The sequence below is a fragment of the Penaeus monodon genome, unplaced genomic scaffold (genome assembly GCF_015228065.2).
Source record: "Penaeus monodon isolate SGIC_2016 unplaced genomic scaffold, NSTDA_Pmon_1 PmonScaffold_2733, whole genome shotgun sequence".
Classification (NCBI taxonomy): Eukaryota; Metazoa; Arthropoda; class Malacostraca; order Decapoda; family Penaeidae; genus Penaeus; species Penaeus monodon.
The window spans coordinates 7,501-26,816 of NW_023657387.1; the positions used below are offsets into that span (position 1 = coordinate 7,501).

The 19,316-nt window shown below is 36.8% G+C and overlaps 1 pseudogene; it reads left to right on the plus strand.

Annotated features, from left to right (window-relative positions):
* The first annotated feature begins 17,678 nt into the window (after positions 1-17,678).
* On the plus strand, positions 17,679-18,846 carry LOC119570451 (annotated as a pseudogene).
* Positions 18,847-19,316: the final 470 nt, after the last annotated feature.

A 19,316-nucleotide genomic window follows, 5' to 3' on the forward strand; every position in this document is an offset into this window, starting at 1 on the left:
CAAAGAATTTTTATATTCGTCTGCAAGCACTCTGCCAGTGTCTCTAAAATGATATTTACATCTATAAAATGAATGTCACTCTTACATGTGTTTATTGGCTTCGCGGTAAATTCGAGCAATGGCCATAATCATTTCATGAAAAGATTGTTATATATTTCTAAAGACTCAAATTAACCCAATTGGCACGTATGGCAAGAATACATGCCATGCCACTGTACTACAAGTTTATTTATTGTATTTACACATAGATGGCTCTACAATGTTTAGTCACTGGGGAATCATTTATTACCCCTACATCTCACCTTTTTCCCCTTTTCCCTTTGACTTTTGGAAAGGGTTTTTTTGCATATTTCATTGTTTTAAAATGACCCAAGATTTAATCCCAATTTTTAAAATCTTTCTTTTTTTTTTGTTGGTTTTCTTTGCTAAAAACCAGCGGCATTGGCCAAGTTATTAACCAATGGATCCTTTTCTTTTATAAATCTTATAAGGCATAAAGTTTTATCTCCCTTAGAAAAGTGATTACTTTACTTATTATTTTATCATCTGAAAAGATTTGAGTAAATTTTTTTTTTTGTCAAAAAAAGTTAAAAGTTGTCGTTTTTTGATGAAATTGACTGCTGTTAAAATAGGTTTGAGGGTTGGGCTGATTTGCAAGTTTGGCATTGGGAAGGAATTTTTTTCATAAAGGGGGGCCAACACACCCCCCCCTTCCCCCTTTTCCTTGGGCTGGCCCCCAGGTTTAAATTTTTTTTCTGATTTTATTGTCGTTGCGGTTTGGCCCATTCACTTTGCCACGGGAATGGTTTTTTACTTTTATAAAGACAAAAAACACCTAAGATCGTACGGACTATGCAAGGTCCAGATCCCCATTGCACGGTTTAATTTGTCAGATTCATTCCCATGGATACCAGAGTGGCCTTAACAATATTAGTTTGATTGAAAATTTGGTCCCATTTAGTTACGAAGATATTCCCCAGTTGTTCTTTTTTGGGGGTTTTAATGTTTAAGGTTTAGTGAATGATTTGAAAGAAAACCCTTTCTATATGGTTCGTCGATAGTGCAAATCAAGGGTTTTACAAGGGAAAAATATTTCAGCAAAAAAAATCGATGTATGATTCGGCAGTCTGAACTTAGTTCACATTCAGTGACCTACACCTGCACTAACACACTCATTGTCTTTGGGGCCGCGTTTAGGTTCCTTTAAAAAAAAGTTGGAGTTTCCCCTGGCGCTATATTTTAATGAACCCGGGGTTTGATGGGAGGGGAATCTATACCGACTTTTTCGACGAGGTCGTCAGTCTCGTGGAAAGGGCCCAAGCTTCTATTCCATTAGGGTGGGTTGGGTCTCGAGCCCCTTTGCGGCATAGGCAGTGCCAACTGGCCGTGTCTTGACGGAGGGGAAGTACCCTGACTCCATCTTTAAGACCTCGATCCCAAATGCATTAAAAGGGTTTTAACACCACAGCAAGCAAGCATTTGCACGTCCCCAACCTTTCAAATTTTTCTGAGGGAACCCTACAAATTGCCCATAACTATTTAGACCTAATCAGGGCTTTTTATTCATAGCAAAGACTTTCTTCAGCTCCCCATTTATTACAGGAAATGACTTTTAATGAATTTGGCTCTTTGACATTTTTTTTTAAATGACCAAGTGGTCTTTCATTGAGTCTACTATAAAGAGTAGACCAAAAAAATCAGCAGAATTTTTGAATAGGACTGGGTTTTTTGTCTAGAGTTATCCTGATGTTCGACCTCCTCCTGTGGGAAAAAATAACCCAATACTCTTTTGTGGAAATTTAAAAAAACCCCTGGGGGCCCCCCTATGAATCACAGCAGTTTTGGATGCGATTTCCGAGAATTCTGCTTTATTGCTGGAATGCCATAATGCACAATCATCCAGGTACGTATTAAGATTCGAGGAGCGGTAATTTTCTTTAATCATGCATAAAAATAATTTTTGGGAAAAAGAACACCCCTTGTGGGACCCCGATTGCCTGGGACAAAAAACCCAAAAGAAAGTGACAGTCAGAAAAAATTGACAGCAAAGTTCTGTCAGAGATGAAATTTTGAATAAAACTAATAAACCAAATCTACCCAAGTGGAACCCCTGGTTGCGTTCTCCAGTACCACAGAGGGATGAGGACACCCCTTCCCGCCGAACTTGCCTAGGCGAAGGAGGGTAAGCGTGCCCACCCCCAACAAATCGGGATTTCCGGGGAATTTCGGCAGGCCAGAAAAGTCACATTAAGGGGAATATTTAGAAAAAAAAAAAAGTACGCCCAAAGGACGCCCCCAAACTACGGGGCCCTCCTACCTAGGGGAAAAGTCACAAGGTTCCCCTAGTGTAGAGAGATTTTGGGGGTCTGAGGGGGGGTGCTGACTACGCCTACTGTGCCTCGTTTTTACCTGAAAAAAACAAGAGCACAAAGGGTGCAGGCAAAGCACTATAAAGTGCAAAAGGATATATGCTAAGGTTTTAGTTTATTCAAATACTTTAGAACTCAGAAGAATAATGCAGGCAAAACGAGAGGTCCGGGACCCGGGAACTCTTGTGGAACAAAAACATTTTGTTTTGCTGCTGCGTTTATACAAGGTTGCTCATCAAAATTTAATCAAAATCAATAACAATAATAACAGTTTTTTTTTTCCCTACATATGGAGGAGGGGGGTTTACCCTTTTGGCGTTAACTCTCGGGCACGCCAACCCCACCTCCCCCCTTCTGTTTTTTGGGTGAGCTGTTTCCCAGTTCAATTGCTGGCTGATGTTTATCTGAGGTGGCCCATCACTTTCCCACGGAGATGTTTTTTTGTTTTTAAAGAGACACAAAACCCTGAGATCTGTACGACCTATTTTATGTCTAGACGCCAGTGCCCGGCTATTTGGGTCAGCCTTTTCATGCCATGGATGCCAGAGTGCCCATATTAGTTTGTTTGATTTTTTGGGCACCATGTAATTTACGAATGATATTCCCCAGTAGTCATTTTTAGTGGTTTCTAAGATTGAATAGTTTTAAGTGACTTAATGAATCTGAAAAAATAACTTTCTATCGGGGGTCGTCGATAGTGCAAAATAAATGGCAAAAAGTTCGGGCAAGATCGATGGTATGATTCGGCATTCTAACTTTATTTTCAATTAGTGACCATACCCCCGCACCAAACATCATTGTTTTGGATACGTCGGGTTATATATAAAAAAAAGGGGGATGTTTAACAAGGATAGCTCAGTGATAACTGGCTGCGTCTGAGTCGGAGGGGAGGTATCGACTCCACTTCAAGACGCCGATACGGGGTGCACTTCGGGGGCTCTAACACCCACACACGAAACAGGGTTCTGCACAGCATCAAACCTTTAAACTTTTTTCCGATCCCGGAACCATACACAATTTGACCATAATTTTTTTGGGCCCTAATCAGGGCTTTTATACCATTAGAAAAGACTGTCTATCAGCTCCCTTTTTTTATTCCCGAAATGCATTTTTAAAAATTTTAGGGGCTCTTTTTAACTGACAATGGGTTTTCCAAGAGTCACATCAGAAAGTAGCCCAAGAAATTAGCAGGACTTTGAAAGGGGTATGGGTTTGGTTGTCTAGAGAGCCTGATGTTCGGCCTCCTGGTGAAAAAATAACCCCCAATAATCTTTCTAATGAAAATTTAAACCCCCATGGAGGGCCCATTATGAACATATCAATGCCAATTGGATGCAATTTGTTTAGAATTCTGCATTATTGCTGGAGGCCATAATGCACAACATCAGCGTACAGTGAGTTTTTAAAGTTTCGAGGGGGAAAACTGGAAGAGTCTTTAATCATAATAAAAATATTTGGTGACAAGACATTTCCTGTAGGACCCTTTTGCCTGGCAAAAATGTCCAAAAAGTGACATTGCGGAAAATAATTTGACAGAAAAGGGTTGTCTGGATGAAAATTTTGAATAAACAAGGAAGTTTCCCACGTAATCCAAAAGCATAAATTTTTTGGGGTAGCCATTCACCTTTTTCTATCGTAGGTTTCTCTTATCTAAAAATATGAAATAAAAAAAATTTTTTTTGGTCAATGCCTCTTGATATGACTGTCCGCTTTACTGGGTTTTTTCGAGAGTTGCGCCCCCCCCCCCGGGAAAAACCGCATGCTGGTCAACTAGCAAATATGAATTTTCAAAAAAATGCAATAGCCTACTGTTAAAATTCGTTCCAGCCCTTGCAAAAGAAAATTTGTAAACACAATGGGGGTAGGAGATGGTAAGTCGGGGGTTACCCCCCCCTTCAAATGGAAAGATAGGGCGAAGTGCCATGATTTTTGGAAAAGGGGGCTTTCCAAAATTTCATTTTTAAACTTTACAATTTTAATAGGGTCATCATGATTAAGGTTTTTATCTTTCCATACGAATTCATCGGGGAATGGGGATGTTCCTCTACAGGCTTTAGGGCTCGGACAGTATCCATTTTTAGATCTTTTTTGTAATCAAATCACTCTTGTGGCAAAGTAAATTTGGTGCAGCTCAGCCGCTTCCTTTGAGGGTCAGGAAGGGGGGTGGTAATAGCTGAGGTTGTATGAGGAACTGCCGGCAGGAGCTTAGCAATGTTTTTGGGAGTCTAAATTGTTCCCTTTTCTATGATTTTTTAATTTTTGAAAGATTTTTTTTTCTTATTGTTTTTATTGAAAATTTTGGGACCAAACCTCTGATGTTTTGTATTGATTATTGTAGGACAAAGTCCGCCAGGAGTCTCTTTTTGTTTGTTTATTACTTACGACCCCCTAGCTCCTTGTTTATAGTTGCAAAAGTTCTCATTTTGATTTTATTTTAAAAAAACCCGTAGGCCTTATTGGTGGGGCACGCGTGATCCCGGCAATTGGTGTCCCCCAGGGAACTCTATGCTTAACGCTGTTGTCGAATTTTTAGGAAAGGATAGCAATGCGTTCTATAATCGAATTCTGAATATTTTTTTACTTTTCCAAGGGTTTTTCCCAAAAGTTCGAGCGGACGCTTTTTAAAGGCGCCCCCAGTCTGCTCTTTTTACTTTAAATTTAGGCGCTGAAGCGTTTCACTTGTCGAATGAAATTTAATCAAAATGGGAAATTTTGATCGTTCCCAAAACGTCGTCAAGGTGTGAAAAGGGCACGGCGCTTTTGATAAAGGGGAGACCATTTGATAAGTCAATAAAGCTCAATTTACCGGTATTATGTCCACCCGCGTCGGACTACCATATCAAAAGGTTTTAAATCAGATCTTTAATAACTTAACTACGCTACCTCTACCACCCACCCCAGGAACCCCCATAACGTATAGAGATAAAATCGCTAAATGATTTTTAAATTTGTGGCAGGACGTCCTGAGAGCAAAAAAGTCATATGGGCTATCATGCTCAGGTGGACAATAAAGTGAACATATAGCCAATACGTGCTTTAATTTTTACTTTGCATGCGACAAACTCCAAAGTAAAATCAAAGTCACTTCGAAAAGGGAGGTTTTTGGTGGATGTCCCAGGCAACCCCGCCCCCACCCCTCATGATCCTTCCGACATAGATGGTATTTCCTAGCGAAACGCCTCGTCAGGACGAGGTGTGTAAGTGCGTTTTTGGAGAAAATAATATGGGAGCCTGGACGAGGTAAAATTTAAGGTCTTTTACTTTAGATTAAGTTCGACAGTTCCATTGTATAATGTCGGCGCAAGTTTTTACGTTTTTTTGGGGTTTGGAAGTGCCTTTGTCCACCAGTTTTTTTTTTCTTTTTTTTTGGGGGGGAGACCCCTCCTTCCCTCGTTTCCCCGGGGGGACCTCCTAAGGATGGTTGGAGACAGAAGCCTCAGTCCCGCCCCTCCTGGCGAGGGAGAGACTGACAGATTCGATCGGCTTCTCGGGCCCCGACGTCACAGGAGTCGCCCGGAGGGGAAGGTGGCTCGGACTGTGAAAAAGTATCATCCTCCTTATGTGTTTATGGGGGTTGATGCAGCATTTTGACGCCCAAAATTTAGCAAAGATAAACTTTAATATTTAATTTTTTAAGGGTTTTGTTTGGGGGTTTAGCAATTTTTTTATCCTTGGGCGCAAGCTGTTGACCGACATTATTGCACTGGATTAGTTAGTTACGCTTCAGATGGAAGTATGGGTTTGTGTGTCAAATTTTCCAATTTCCTCTTTAGCTTAGTATAGCTAACTTATGTTTTTATAATATAAAGGGTCTCAGTCTCCTTCTTCAGGTTGCTGCACTCAGCAAGATCCGGACTATGGGGATTTCCCCCAAATTTTTAGCAATTTTGGAAATTGGGTAACATGGAGGGTTGCATGGGTTTCGCAATTTACGGATACAAATTTTTACTCGAGGTCTTTACAACACATGTTAAAGGTTTGTCCGAATTTTGGCATCTTTTTACAATGCATTGGCTTTTGGACATAAGGTCTTATTTGAACACGTTCATAACCGACATTAAAATACCGGTTTTTTATCAAACCCAAAGGGTAAAAAAAACCGTTCAGTTTTCGCAATTCCCGTCCTTCTTGGCATACAAGAACGTCCATAGATTTTGGTCCTTCAGCTTTCAAGAATTCCCTTTTTTCCGTCACCCTCAAATCCCTGTGAAAGATTATCGCTTACGCTTTTTGGGCCAAAAGGAATAATTACTTTACTCAAAGATCATAAATTTTGCGTCAGCTTAAGTAAACCCTTTTATCGGGAGTTGTATGTACTTTAACAAGGAGTTTTCCATCTAGAAATTTTTTTGCAAATCAAAATCGCGTCCACTTGACCATAAAGGGGACCTTTTTGATGATAAAGGGTTACGTTCAAAAGCGATGTTTTTTCTTTCACGCTTTTTTCACGCGAACTCGCTTTCTCCGGGGGATTTTGAAAAGGGTCTTCTGTTTGTCATTGGGGGGGTTTTCCTTTTTCAGGGTCAAATTTGTCCGAGTGGTCGGGGTCCCCCCTTTTTGAGGAGGAGAAGGGGTAGTGGGGGTATCACCCATCGGGGTTTGGCCCCCTTGTCTCAAATTGTTTGTCCTGAAGGGATCAAAAAAAAAATTTTGGTATAAACCTAACACAAAGTAAGAGATAAATCAGTTTTTCGTCCTTCCCCCCCCCCCCCCCGGGGAAAGCCTGGTTGCTTTCCACTACCACAGGGGGATCGAGTTATTGGAGGAACTTCCTTACCGCCCGAACTTGCCTAGGCAAGGACGGTAAGTCGATGCCTACCCCCCAAGGAATAGGATTTCACGAGGAACTCCGGCGGGTCGGGAAAAGTCCTTTAAGGGAAAAAAAATTAAAAAAGAGAAAAAGTGCGCCCAAAGGAGCCCAGACTATGGGCCCCCTACCAGGGGGTCAAAGCCCAAAGGGCTACCTTTTGTAGAAGAGTGGGGTCTGAGGTGGGGTGTGATACGAAAACTGTACCCTCGTGCACCTGCAAAAAAAGGCACTAAAGGTGCGGGCAAAGCACAATAAATGATTGTAAAAAAGGATTTACTTTTTTATTTACTTTATTTATTTACTTTAAGAAATAGGAACAGAAAGTCAAGCGAGACGAGGGGGCCCGGGCTCCAGGGTAGCCTTTTTGGACAAGACTTAGTGTTTGTTGTACTGCGTTTGAACAAGGTGTTTCTCAAAAGAGTTTCGACACAGTGACTTTTTTTTTTTTTTTTTTTTTTTTTTTTTTTTGGTGGTCATTGTTTTTTTTTCGAAAAAAAAACCTTTCCCGCCCAATTGGAAAACCGGATCGGGCATAGGGTCTGTGATAGATCCTGATTTCTGAGACAAGTGGAGACATCTGTATGTAAAAAAAATTCACAAAAAACTACAGAACATAAAAACCCTTAAGATTGCCACACATGATATTGAATAATTACCTATCTATCTAGCTTTCTGTCTGTATACCCATATGTTTTAATTTTATGGGACAAAAGATGGGAAAGCAATATTTCGGTATTTTCCCCTACATCCCACTTCATACGTGTCTGTTATGTTACTTTGTGTTGTAGATATATATTTTAGAACTTATATCCAATTTATTTCAAAGTTTAGTATTAAATTTGAAAGTAATTTTGTGCTGTAATTCCTGATATTTTAAAATTGAGGGGGAAAAGATAAGTATTATATATAAAATTTTTTTTTTTTTTTTTTTTTTTATATATATAAATTTTAATTTAAAATAATATATATTAATAAATTTTATATATATAAAATGCTTTGCTTTTTCACACTGTTTTACAGATCGAATACAGGTATAGGCCCCGGGGCCGAGTGGTTAGAGCATGGATAAGACAGTCACATCGGCAATTTTGATTTGAGGGTTCCCAGTCCCGGCCAGCGGTTGCTCCCTTGGGCAAGGGAAAAATTACCCGATTGCCTACCTAGCCCCTGGGTGGGGAAACCAGCCCCAAATCAGTGCCGGGGCCCCGAACTGGGTAAATAGAGAGGTGACCGTAAAAAACACGGACGGAAAGGAGCGGCAAATCACCTTTAAAATTGCCAAGAAAAATCAGGAAATCCAAATCGCCAACGTCCTTGTAGGACAGGGCATTTCAAAAAAAAAAAATAATAAAAAAATAAAAAAAGGTAACACGGACTCTCGTGGGAAAGGGAAATGGGACCATACCCCGTATCCTCCAAGAGCATCACAAAAATGAAAAAATACAATTAAGTATCATGTGTGACACGGGGCTCAGACATGAACCCCACCGTTAAAAATTTTTTTTTTTTTTTTTTTAATAAAAAAAAATACATGCGTAAAATATATGCGCCACAACACACACACACACACACACACACACACACACACCACACACAACACACACACACACACACACACACACACACACACAGTTTGTCTCTTTATCTATATTTCTATGTATATTTTCAGCCCCTGGTGAATGAGAACAATAAAAAACCCATGTGATTTGGGTTTTTATAACAACACGGGGACACACACACCCCACGTTCGGAATGCGTTATGTAAGTATTTCATGTCTGAAGTATTATGTTTACATTGTTGGGGTTATATTATATTCGTATTTTTTTGGGACAATTTTATATAAATAATCTCCAATTTTTTTTTTACATTTTTAAAACCCCAGTAAACATTTTTTCGGAATCCGGTAAAAAAGCATATTGAAGGGGGCCCGCCTGTTTTTATCGTTATTCACTGATCCAAATTCATGTAGAACTTACACACAACCACAATATATGAATTTTAGTATATGGTGTATCATAATACATGTTTTTAACCATACGTTTAAAAAAAACAATTATATTATATTTTAAAAATTTTATAGTAAATATAATTTTTATTTTTATATTATATAATATAAAATATTGGAATATATTTTATATATTATAATAATATTTTATATATTATATTAATTTTATATTTATATAATTATTATTATATAATATATAATTATTATATTGTATATACAAACACTATTTTGGTGTACGGGCATGTGTTGTATGTGAATGCAACACACAATACATTAGGAAAGCACACAGGAAAATTGTTGATAAAAAAAGGACAAACACATAATTACAAGAGTCATTGGTCAATTTCTCTCTTTTTGCCGATTAATGTAATAAGAAAGAATAAATTACGCTAAGAAGGAAAATCATGGGGCACATAGGCAGTGGGAAGTCCTTTGTGGGTAGATTTTTTGGCCCCGAGTCTGAGGTACTCGTGTTGGGGGCTGAATCCCCGCTGCGGTACCTTAAGCCGTAGTCAGAGAGTGTAGGCGCAGCGAGTGTATGGGCGATGCGATGATTTGGAAATGATACCAGGGGACCAGATACTGTTGGGGAACAGATGTTACTTGAATTTTAGATAACGTGCAATAATCCATTGTAAATGAAGATGCTATTAGAAAGCAATAATTATAAAAAAACTTTTCTGAGAAGGTGAAGTTGTCTTGATTTGCCCCCCAGACAAAATTTCCAGGGTACGAAACCCGGAATGCTTGTCGGGGATACAAAGCCCCGAGGGCAGCAGGGGAGAGTACCCCTTTAAAGGGGGGTTGGTTGAAAATGATTATTTTCACCATATCGTGCATATATAATAGCACTTTTATAAATTATATGCAATTTTTGAATAAAAATATTAAAATTTTATATATTATTTAAAGATATATATAAATATTATATTATTTATTTTTTTTAAAATATATAAAATATATAATAAAAAATATAATAAATAATATATTAAAAAAATGTGTTTTTTTACCTACAATTTATTATAATCTATCTATCTTTATACACACACAACACCAAAACCCACACACACACACACAACACACCACACAACACCCCACACAACACAACACATACACAAAACACACAAACACACCCAAACCCCCAACACCCCCCACAAAACCCCCAAAATATATATAATTTATATTAATATATATATATATTAAAATATATATATATAAAATTATCTATATAAAATAACATGTTTTTTATATATATATATATATATAAATTTATAAAATTTATATAATATAAATAATAATATTGAATCGTAGTATACAAACACTCGCAAACACACATAGCAGACACACATAAAACAACCACACCTATATGTAAATTGAATTTTTTGAGGTTTGTATTATATTTTTCTATATGGCGAATATTCCTATAAGTTTTTTATTCTTTTTTATTTTATTTAAAAAGTTTTAAAAACCCTAGCAAAATTTATTCAGAAACCACAATATATACATATATGTATAAATATACAATGTGTGTGGTGTGTTGTGTGTAATGAGGGGCATCATTAAAGATTTTTCCCCCCCACTAATTTCCCCTTTCTTGTTGGGGTCATTCAAATATAAAAACTGATCAAGCAGATACTCCACTGGGTTTCCCTTTTCACACCTTAGCACCTTCACCACAGAAAATATGGGTTTGAAATTGGGAAAACAAACATGACCTATAGTATGGTATCATTATCATTTGAATCAGGGGATTTTTTTTTTAAGAGCACTCCTTGCATGGATAGAGACTCAAATAAAACATATATGTATATATATAATGACAATAATTCTATATATAGGATAATATATGGTATAATATAAATTTTATTAAAATATATATTAAAATATATAAATATAAAAATATAATAATATATTATATATATTTTCACACACTGAATGTAAATTTTATATATCAATATAGTGGTATAATACAACATATCTTTAGGACAATGCATGTAATTAATATATCTTATGTATATATAGAGGGACATATATATACGTAATCACACCATTCTATATACACATATATACCCTATACACTTTGTGTGTTGTGTGTTTATGGATATATGCCATAATGTAAACAATAATAGCATATTGTTTTTTTTATATAAAATACATTTCATATTATATATTTTTAATAATATATATATATATATATAAATTTTAATTATATATATTTGTAATGGTATTTATTTTTATATTTTATATTGGATTTATTTTTATTGTATATTATTTGTATATATATATTTTTAATATATACATTGAAATTTTGATATAACATATATTTTTTTTAATATAGCTATGTATGTTGCACGCGCTTAACACACACAACATAAACCCCATATGGTGTGGTGTGTGTGTGTGCAGTATGTATAATAAATATTAAATATATGAATATGTAATATCATGTAATAAATATGCAGATATATAATACACACATACACGTTTGTATATAATTAATATTAATATATATATATTAAAATAAAATAATATAATATTTAAATATATAACACAAAAATGCATATATAATATTATATATAATATATATATTATAATATATAATAATATATATATATAACACACACAAATAAATAATTTAAATAATAATATGTAACAGTGTGGTACCTACCTACACCTATCAATCACCCATTCAATCTATCTATATAAATACATATATTATGTAAATTACTTACACATATATCTATTAACCTAATCTATCTATATCTTTTATAGTTATAACCCCCAAAATTTAAACATATTTACTTTTTGTATATTGTATAAATATAGCATAAAATATGTTTACACAAAACACACCAATGAGACACACAACCCCATGGTGAGAATTTTCTGAGTTTTTGTATTCATATACAAAAGTGTGCGATTTTATTTATACGTTTTTAATGTATTTCATGAAAACTCCAGTTTCACATGTTTAAAACCTTAGTAAATTTTTGTTATCGGAACCCTGGGTTTAAAAAATATTTGGATTTGGAAGTTTTATTGCCTGTTATCGTTTTTTCGCTAATGCAAAATAAATTAGAAGTATAACTGTTATGAATTTTTTTCACACATTAACATACATAGAATACATGCACAAACACACCAACACATATATATACATATATGATGTGTGGTGTGTAAATATACGCTCCACCAAATATCATATAGAAACACACACAAAGCGAGTAGTGTTTTTTTTAAATTTTTAGAAATTTTTTATAGCAAAGTTCCTTTCCTTTTTGGGTACAATGATACGTAAGTCACAGCATCTTTTTATTATTATGTAGTATTTGGTAGCCTATCCCTGTAAACACATTCGGCTGTTTAGGAACTCGTTGAAAAAGGGGAGAAGTCACGCCGTTCCTGCGGGTACGGAGGCGCATCTGTCAATCGTGGGGCTGGAGTTTTTGGGAGCGGGAGAACACGAAGCCGAACTCGGACTTGATTTGCCCTTTTCAATACAAGAATATACGCAGGCATAGCTGTCGTAGTCAGTCCGATAACTTTATAGGGGGCGGCGAAAACTGTTTAAAAAAGAAGGGACAACACATAAATTAAAAGGTTTATTGGTCGTATCCCTTCCCAGGTTCTCCTAGTAATACGTACAATTTAATATATATAAGAAAGAATCGTTTAACATACCAGTAGGGAAGTCAATAAGCATGTGGGCAGTTGGGAAGCCCTTTGTCGGGTAGATCTTCCCCTGCAGTCTGAGGTACTCGTTGTTGGGCTGAATCCAGCTGTGGTCACCTTAAAGCCGTAGTCAGAGTCAGAGTAGTCGTAGTTGGAGTGGATGCAGCGAGTGTATGGCGGGTAGGCGTGTCGATGATCTTTACCTGATTACCAGCGACCAGCATACTGTTGGAGAAACAGATGTTACATAGACACTTGGAGACAATTATACAATAATTCAGTTTGTAAGTGAAGATAAGGAAAGGAACTTTGCCCAAACCATTCTAAAGCAATACATTATAAGGAAAACTCACTCTACGAAGGTCGAAGTTGTCTTGATTTGCCACTTTGGCAACAGTTTCCAGGAGCTACGAAATCTGGAATGCCGTCGGCTGATACAAGAGCCCCGAGGGCAGCAGTACTAATGCCTTCAACATGATGGCTTGCCGTGTCTGTCTCTGTTGGCGAGGGCCTGCTCTTTATATATGTCAAGCGTAAAGCAGCGAGGCGGAGCCATCGAACATCACGAAATTTTATTTAAATTTTGATCCTTCTTTATAATTTTATTATTGGGCGTTTTATTAATGTCATTCAAGAAATCTAAAATGATTATTCTAAAATGTAATGTCCTTTAAGAGTTGTTCTAAAAGAAAATCTTATTTCTAAAAACATCAACATGAATAGCCTAATGGAACGTGACTTGCCACAGTAGATCGCTCCACACATATAAAGAGGCTTGACAATTTCGACGGCAATCAGCTTGCAGGTTCATCATGAAGACTTCGTTGCTGTGTCTTGCTCTCGTTGCAGTGGTCGCTGCCGACAGATCCCAGATTTTGTCGTGCCGGGAAAATGTCCTGTGGTAGACGAGAGAATGCTCTACGATCAACAGAAGCCTAACCATCAAAGGGTAAGTTAATTTCATAAAATAATGTAACCAATTTGAATACATAGAATATATAGTGCATATGCGCAGTATATATAAAATATATATATTATATATAATATATATATAATATATTATATATATATATATAAAGAAAATACGTGTGGGTATGTTTGTAAAATATATTTAATGTGTACACACACATTGCACAAATATATAGACATGATATACAGACACAAATATATATAATTGATTATACATTCATATATATACATAACTATACATGTATGTATTATTCGAAATGTGATTTCATGTTGTACATAGACACTTTCTATAGTCCATATTTTAAAATTTACAGTATGCTGGCACATGGTACGAAAATGCTCTCACAAACAACCCATATCAAACTGATCAAGCAGTGTGTCCGCAACGAATATACCTTTGGTAAGACTTACTCTTCGTTACAGACTTTTAGATAGTGTTTTATGGGCCCTGGCATGTCTATTCTGTTTTCCCGTGTGTATTAGTGAAATATATACATTTTAATATATCCACAGATGGAATTAAGTTCAACGTTAGATCCACTGGTACTGATGCTAATGGAAACGCAATTACACGTAGAGGACAGGGTTTTGCCGAATCCTTTCGGAGAACCTCACCTATCCGTGGACTATGAAGCATGTAAGTATTCACAAGGAAATTTTGTGTGTAAGTAGACATGAAATAAATATGTATAGGTAAGTCATTTGTGTAAATATATGATGTGATTAATGATTCTATTCTCCTCTTTCCAGCCTGGATGCTCCCTATGTGATTCTGGACACGACTATGAGAACTTCTCGTGCATCTATAGCTGCTCGGGATACAAACTTCGGCTATTATTCCGACTTTGCCTTCATCTTCTCCCGCTCACCAAGTCTCGCTGACAGATATTACAGGCGTTGTGAAGCCCCCTTTCATGAACACGGCGTTGACCCTCTCGCTTCACGAAGACAAACTCAGGGTGGATCCTGCTCCTACAACACCAACTATAGGTCTTGGTAGAAAATCAATAACGTACATATACTGTATATGATTGCCTATGATGAAATAAAAATTGAACGAATCGTAATCTTTATTTACTCAAAAGTCAAATTCTGCAATAGTGATTCAGTAGTTAGAGAAAGATAACACATACATCTCTCCTAGTTCACATTCTGGAAGGAAAACATTCGAAATGCCAACTGTTTGCTCGCTTTGGCAAATCTCAGTAGTGGGGGATATAATTGTAATCATGGTAATACAAATAAAACCTAGACTTAACTAAGGATTGTGTGATACAAGCAACTTGCTTGGATATTCCCCACTTCAAATCCTATGACCCCCAACAGCATATATGCAACATATATACATGTCTATGTACATGGATATATTTATTATGTATTTGTATTTATCTACTCAAATATATGTACATAAATATATATGTATATTTATTATACATATAAACATGTTATGTAGTTATATATTATGCATAAAATGGGGTGTGTGTACGAGGGTTTTCCCTTTTCAAACCTTAATTTCCTTCCGCGTAACAAAAAACTTTTTAAGGACTGGAAATCCTTTTAGCGTTGTTATAAGATTATCAGAAAATTCTTTAATAAAGGCCCCCCCTATAAAATAAACCTATAAAATAAAAGTATATTTAATAATTTTTAATTTTATAAAAGATAATATGTGTATATTATTATTTATTAAATATAATATAAAATTATAAAATAGGGAAAAAAATTTTAAAAAAATATTTATATTAAAATATATACACATATTCCCTTTTTAGAGAGAAATGTATGTGTATATATAATATAAAATTTTGTGCAATATAGATTACATACACCCCACACACAAAACACACACACACACACACCAAACACCACACACACACAACCACACACACACACACAAACCCCACCACACCCCCCACCCCACACAGTGTTTCTCTCTCTCTTTTTAAATAAACATACTTTCATATAAAATATGGTTTTCATTTAATTTTAAAGGGGCTAACCGGGCCCCACGGTTGGGGGAAGGCCCATCTCTAAAATTTCCCCGCGGGAAAGGCTGTCGAGCTTTGGGCCCAGCCAGACTCCTGGGTGTCCCCCAAAAGGTTCTTAAACCAGGGTGGCTGCAGAGACAAAAACCCGTTGGGGAGGGTCGTCCACCGGGGACGAGCTAGGGGGGTCATTAGCCCGAGTTGGCAACCCGGGTTAGCAAGTAACAGGTCCCATTTCCCAGTCTCACGGGGTAAACCCCCGGGTTTGGGCACGTGGGGCCTGCCCAAAGTTTCCCCCTGACCGGGCAAAGGGACTTGTTACAAAAGGCATCAAGGGAGGGCTCCAAGAACTGGATACCCCCAGGGGTTTGCTTCCATAAAGCAAAAAATGGAAAATCCCAAAGGGCCTTGAAAACAGCCCGCTTGGTCCTTCTGCCCCCCAATATGTATGCCCTAATATATTCTATTTTTTAAACAATTAAATATGAATATATGAAAACCAAAAAACATTTTAAAATAAATTTTATATATACATATGTACACACAAATCATATATAGATTTTGTGTGTACCGCGGCTTTTTTTATATATTTTATAAATAAAAATATATATATATACAACTATATGTTTTTTACAAAAAATCTATTTTTTAATGTAGAAATGGGGTTATAAACAATGTTTTCCCTTTTTTTTGGGGTACCTTGTACTGTAAAATTTACAGTTTTTTTTTATTATTTTGAGGTATTGGGGTATGCTATGCCCGTAAACACACGGCTTTGAGGAAATCGTTGAAAAGGGGGAAGTCGACCCGTTCCTGCGGGAAAAAAGGGGGGATCTGTCAACGCTGAAGGGAATTCTGTGGAGTTTTCGGGGGAAGGGCGAAGCCCAAAATCGGAAATTGTACTTTCTGTGAATCAAGAATTTCACTCAGGGGATAACGTCGTAGTCAGCTCGCACTTTTAGGGAGGGCAAAAAAATGGTTTTAAAAAGGGGGCAACCCCAAAAAATTAGAAAGAGTCCCTGGTCAGATTCCCATTTCCCGGGGTTCTACCAAGGGAATTTTGTAAATATTTAAAAATATAAGAACATTTTTCAAACCGAAGGGGGGGCAATAAGCATGGGGCAGTTTGGGGAAATTTCCCTTTTTGGGTAATCCCTTTCCTGCAGTCGGGGGATTTATTGTTGGGGGTGAATCCAGCTGTGGTACCTTTTAAAGGGGGTTGTCCCCGAGTAAATCGTAGTTGGAGTGGATCAGCGGGGTTATGGCTGGGAGGCGTTGTCGGGTGATCTTTCCCGATACCCGGACCCCGCAAATGTTGGGAAAAGGGGTTACATAGAACTTTGGGGGAACCCAACGTGCAATAATCAGTTTTAAATGAAGATAAGGAAAAAAACTTTGCTAAAATTTTAAACAATACCTTATAAAAAAAAATCACTCTACGAAGGGCGAAGTTTTCTTGATTTTTCCCTTTGGGACAGTTTCCCGGAGTACGAAATCGGAAATTTCCATTTGGTGATACAAGAGCCCCCGAGGGCAGCAGTAGAGTGCCTTCAAATGAGGGGTTTCCGGGTGTCCTGTTTGGGAGTCCCGCTCTTTATATCTCATGTCAAGCGTTAAAAAAGCGGAGGCGGAGCCCTCGAGCATCACGAAATTTTTTTTTGGGAAATTTCGTCCGTTTTGATAATTTAATTTATCGCTTTATTAATTCATTTAAAAAAACTAGATTAATTATTCGAAAAATGTAAATGTCCTTTTTAAAAAAATTTTTTCTCAGAATCATCAACATGATAGCCTATTGGAACGTGACTTGCCTTGTAGATCGCTCCACACATATAAAGAGGCCTGACAATCTCCGACAGCAATCAGCTTGCAGGTTCATCATGAAGACTTCGTTGCTGTGTCTTGCTCTCGTTGCAGTGGTCGCTGCCGACAAGATCCCAGATTTTGTCGTGCCGGGAAAATGTCCTGCGGTAGACGAGAGAATGCTCTACAATCAACAGAAGCCTAACCATCAAAGGGTAGTTAATTTCCAAAAAAGTACCATTTGAATACATAGATATATCAGTGCATATACGCAGTATACATATATAGGGATATATACGTGTGTGTATGTATTTGTAAATATATTTATGTGTACACACACATGCACCAATATATAGACATATGCATATATATATATACATATATATTTAACACACACACTCATATATACATATACACATAACTATATGTCTGAATTATGCGAAATGTTATTTCATATTGAATTTAGACAAAGTGTATAGTCCATATCTTAAAATTTACAGTATGCTGGCACTTGGTACGAAATTGCTCTCACAAACAACCCATACCAACTGATCAAGCAGTGTGTCCGCAACGAATATACCTTTGGTAAGTCTTATTCTTGGTTACAGACTTTTAGAGATTGCTTTATAACCCATGCATGTATTTCTGTTTTCAATGTTTATTGGTGAAATATATACATGATATGTCCACAGATGGAAGCAAGTTCAACGTCAGATCCACTGGTACTGATGCTAATGGAAACGCAATTACACGTAGAGGACAGGTTCTGCCGAATCCTTTTGGAGAACCTCATCTTTCCGTGGACTACGAAGCATGTGAGTATTTTGTACGTAAGTGGACACGAAGTAGATACTGTGTTTAGTTAATTCATATAAAAATGTATAATCGTATGATTAACAATACGATTCGCCTCTTTGCAGCCTGGATGGCTCCCTACGTGATTCTGGACACTGACTACGAGAACTTCTCGTGCATCTTAGCTGCTCTGGATACAACTTCGGCTATTATTCCGACTTCGCCTTCATCTTTCCCGATCACCAAGTCTCGCTGACAGATTTACAGGCTTGTGAAGCCGCTTTCATGAACATCGGTATTGATCCCTCTCGCTTCACGAAGACAACTCAGGGTGGATCCTGCTCCTACAACACCAACTATAGGTCTTGGTAGAAGATCAATAACGTACATATTCTGTATATGATTCCCTGTGATGAAATAAAACTGAACGATTCGTATTCTTTGTTTACTCAAAGCCAAATTCTGCAATAGTGATTAAGGACATTGTCACCTTGTATGAATTTGAATGAGTAAATTATTTTGATGTTTGTCCGAGGGAAAAAAAGATTCAGTAGTTAGAAAAAGATACACACGCACCTTTCCTAGTTCACATTCTGGAAGGAAAACATCCGAAATGCCGACCGTTTGCTCGTTTTGGCACATCTCGGTGGTGGGTGAGATCATTTTAAGCATAAAATACAAATAATCTGGACTTACCTAGGATTGTGTGATACAAGCAACTTGCTTGGATGCTCACCACTTCAAGTCCCATTACCTTCAACAGCATATATTCATCATTTATACATGTTTGTGTATATGAATATATTTATATATGTATTTGTAGGTATATACCCACATGTATATAAATATATATGTATATATATTATGCATTACATATATTATATATATATATTATGCATGTGTATAT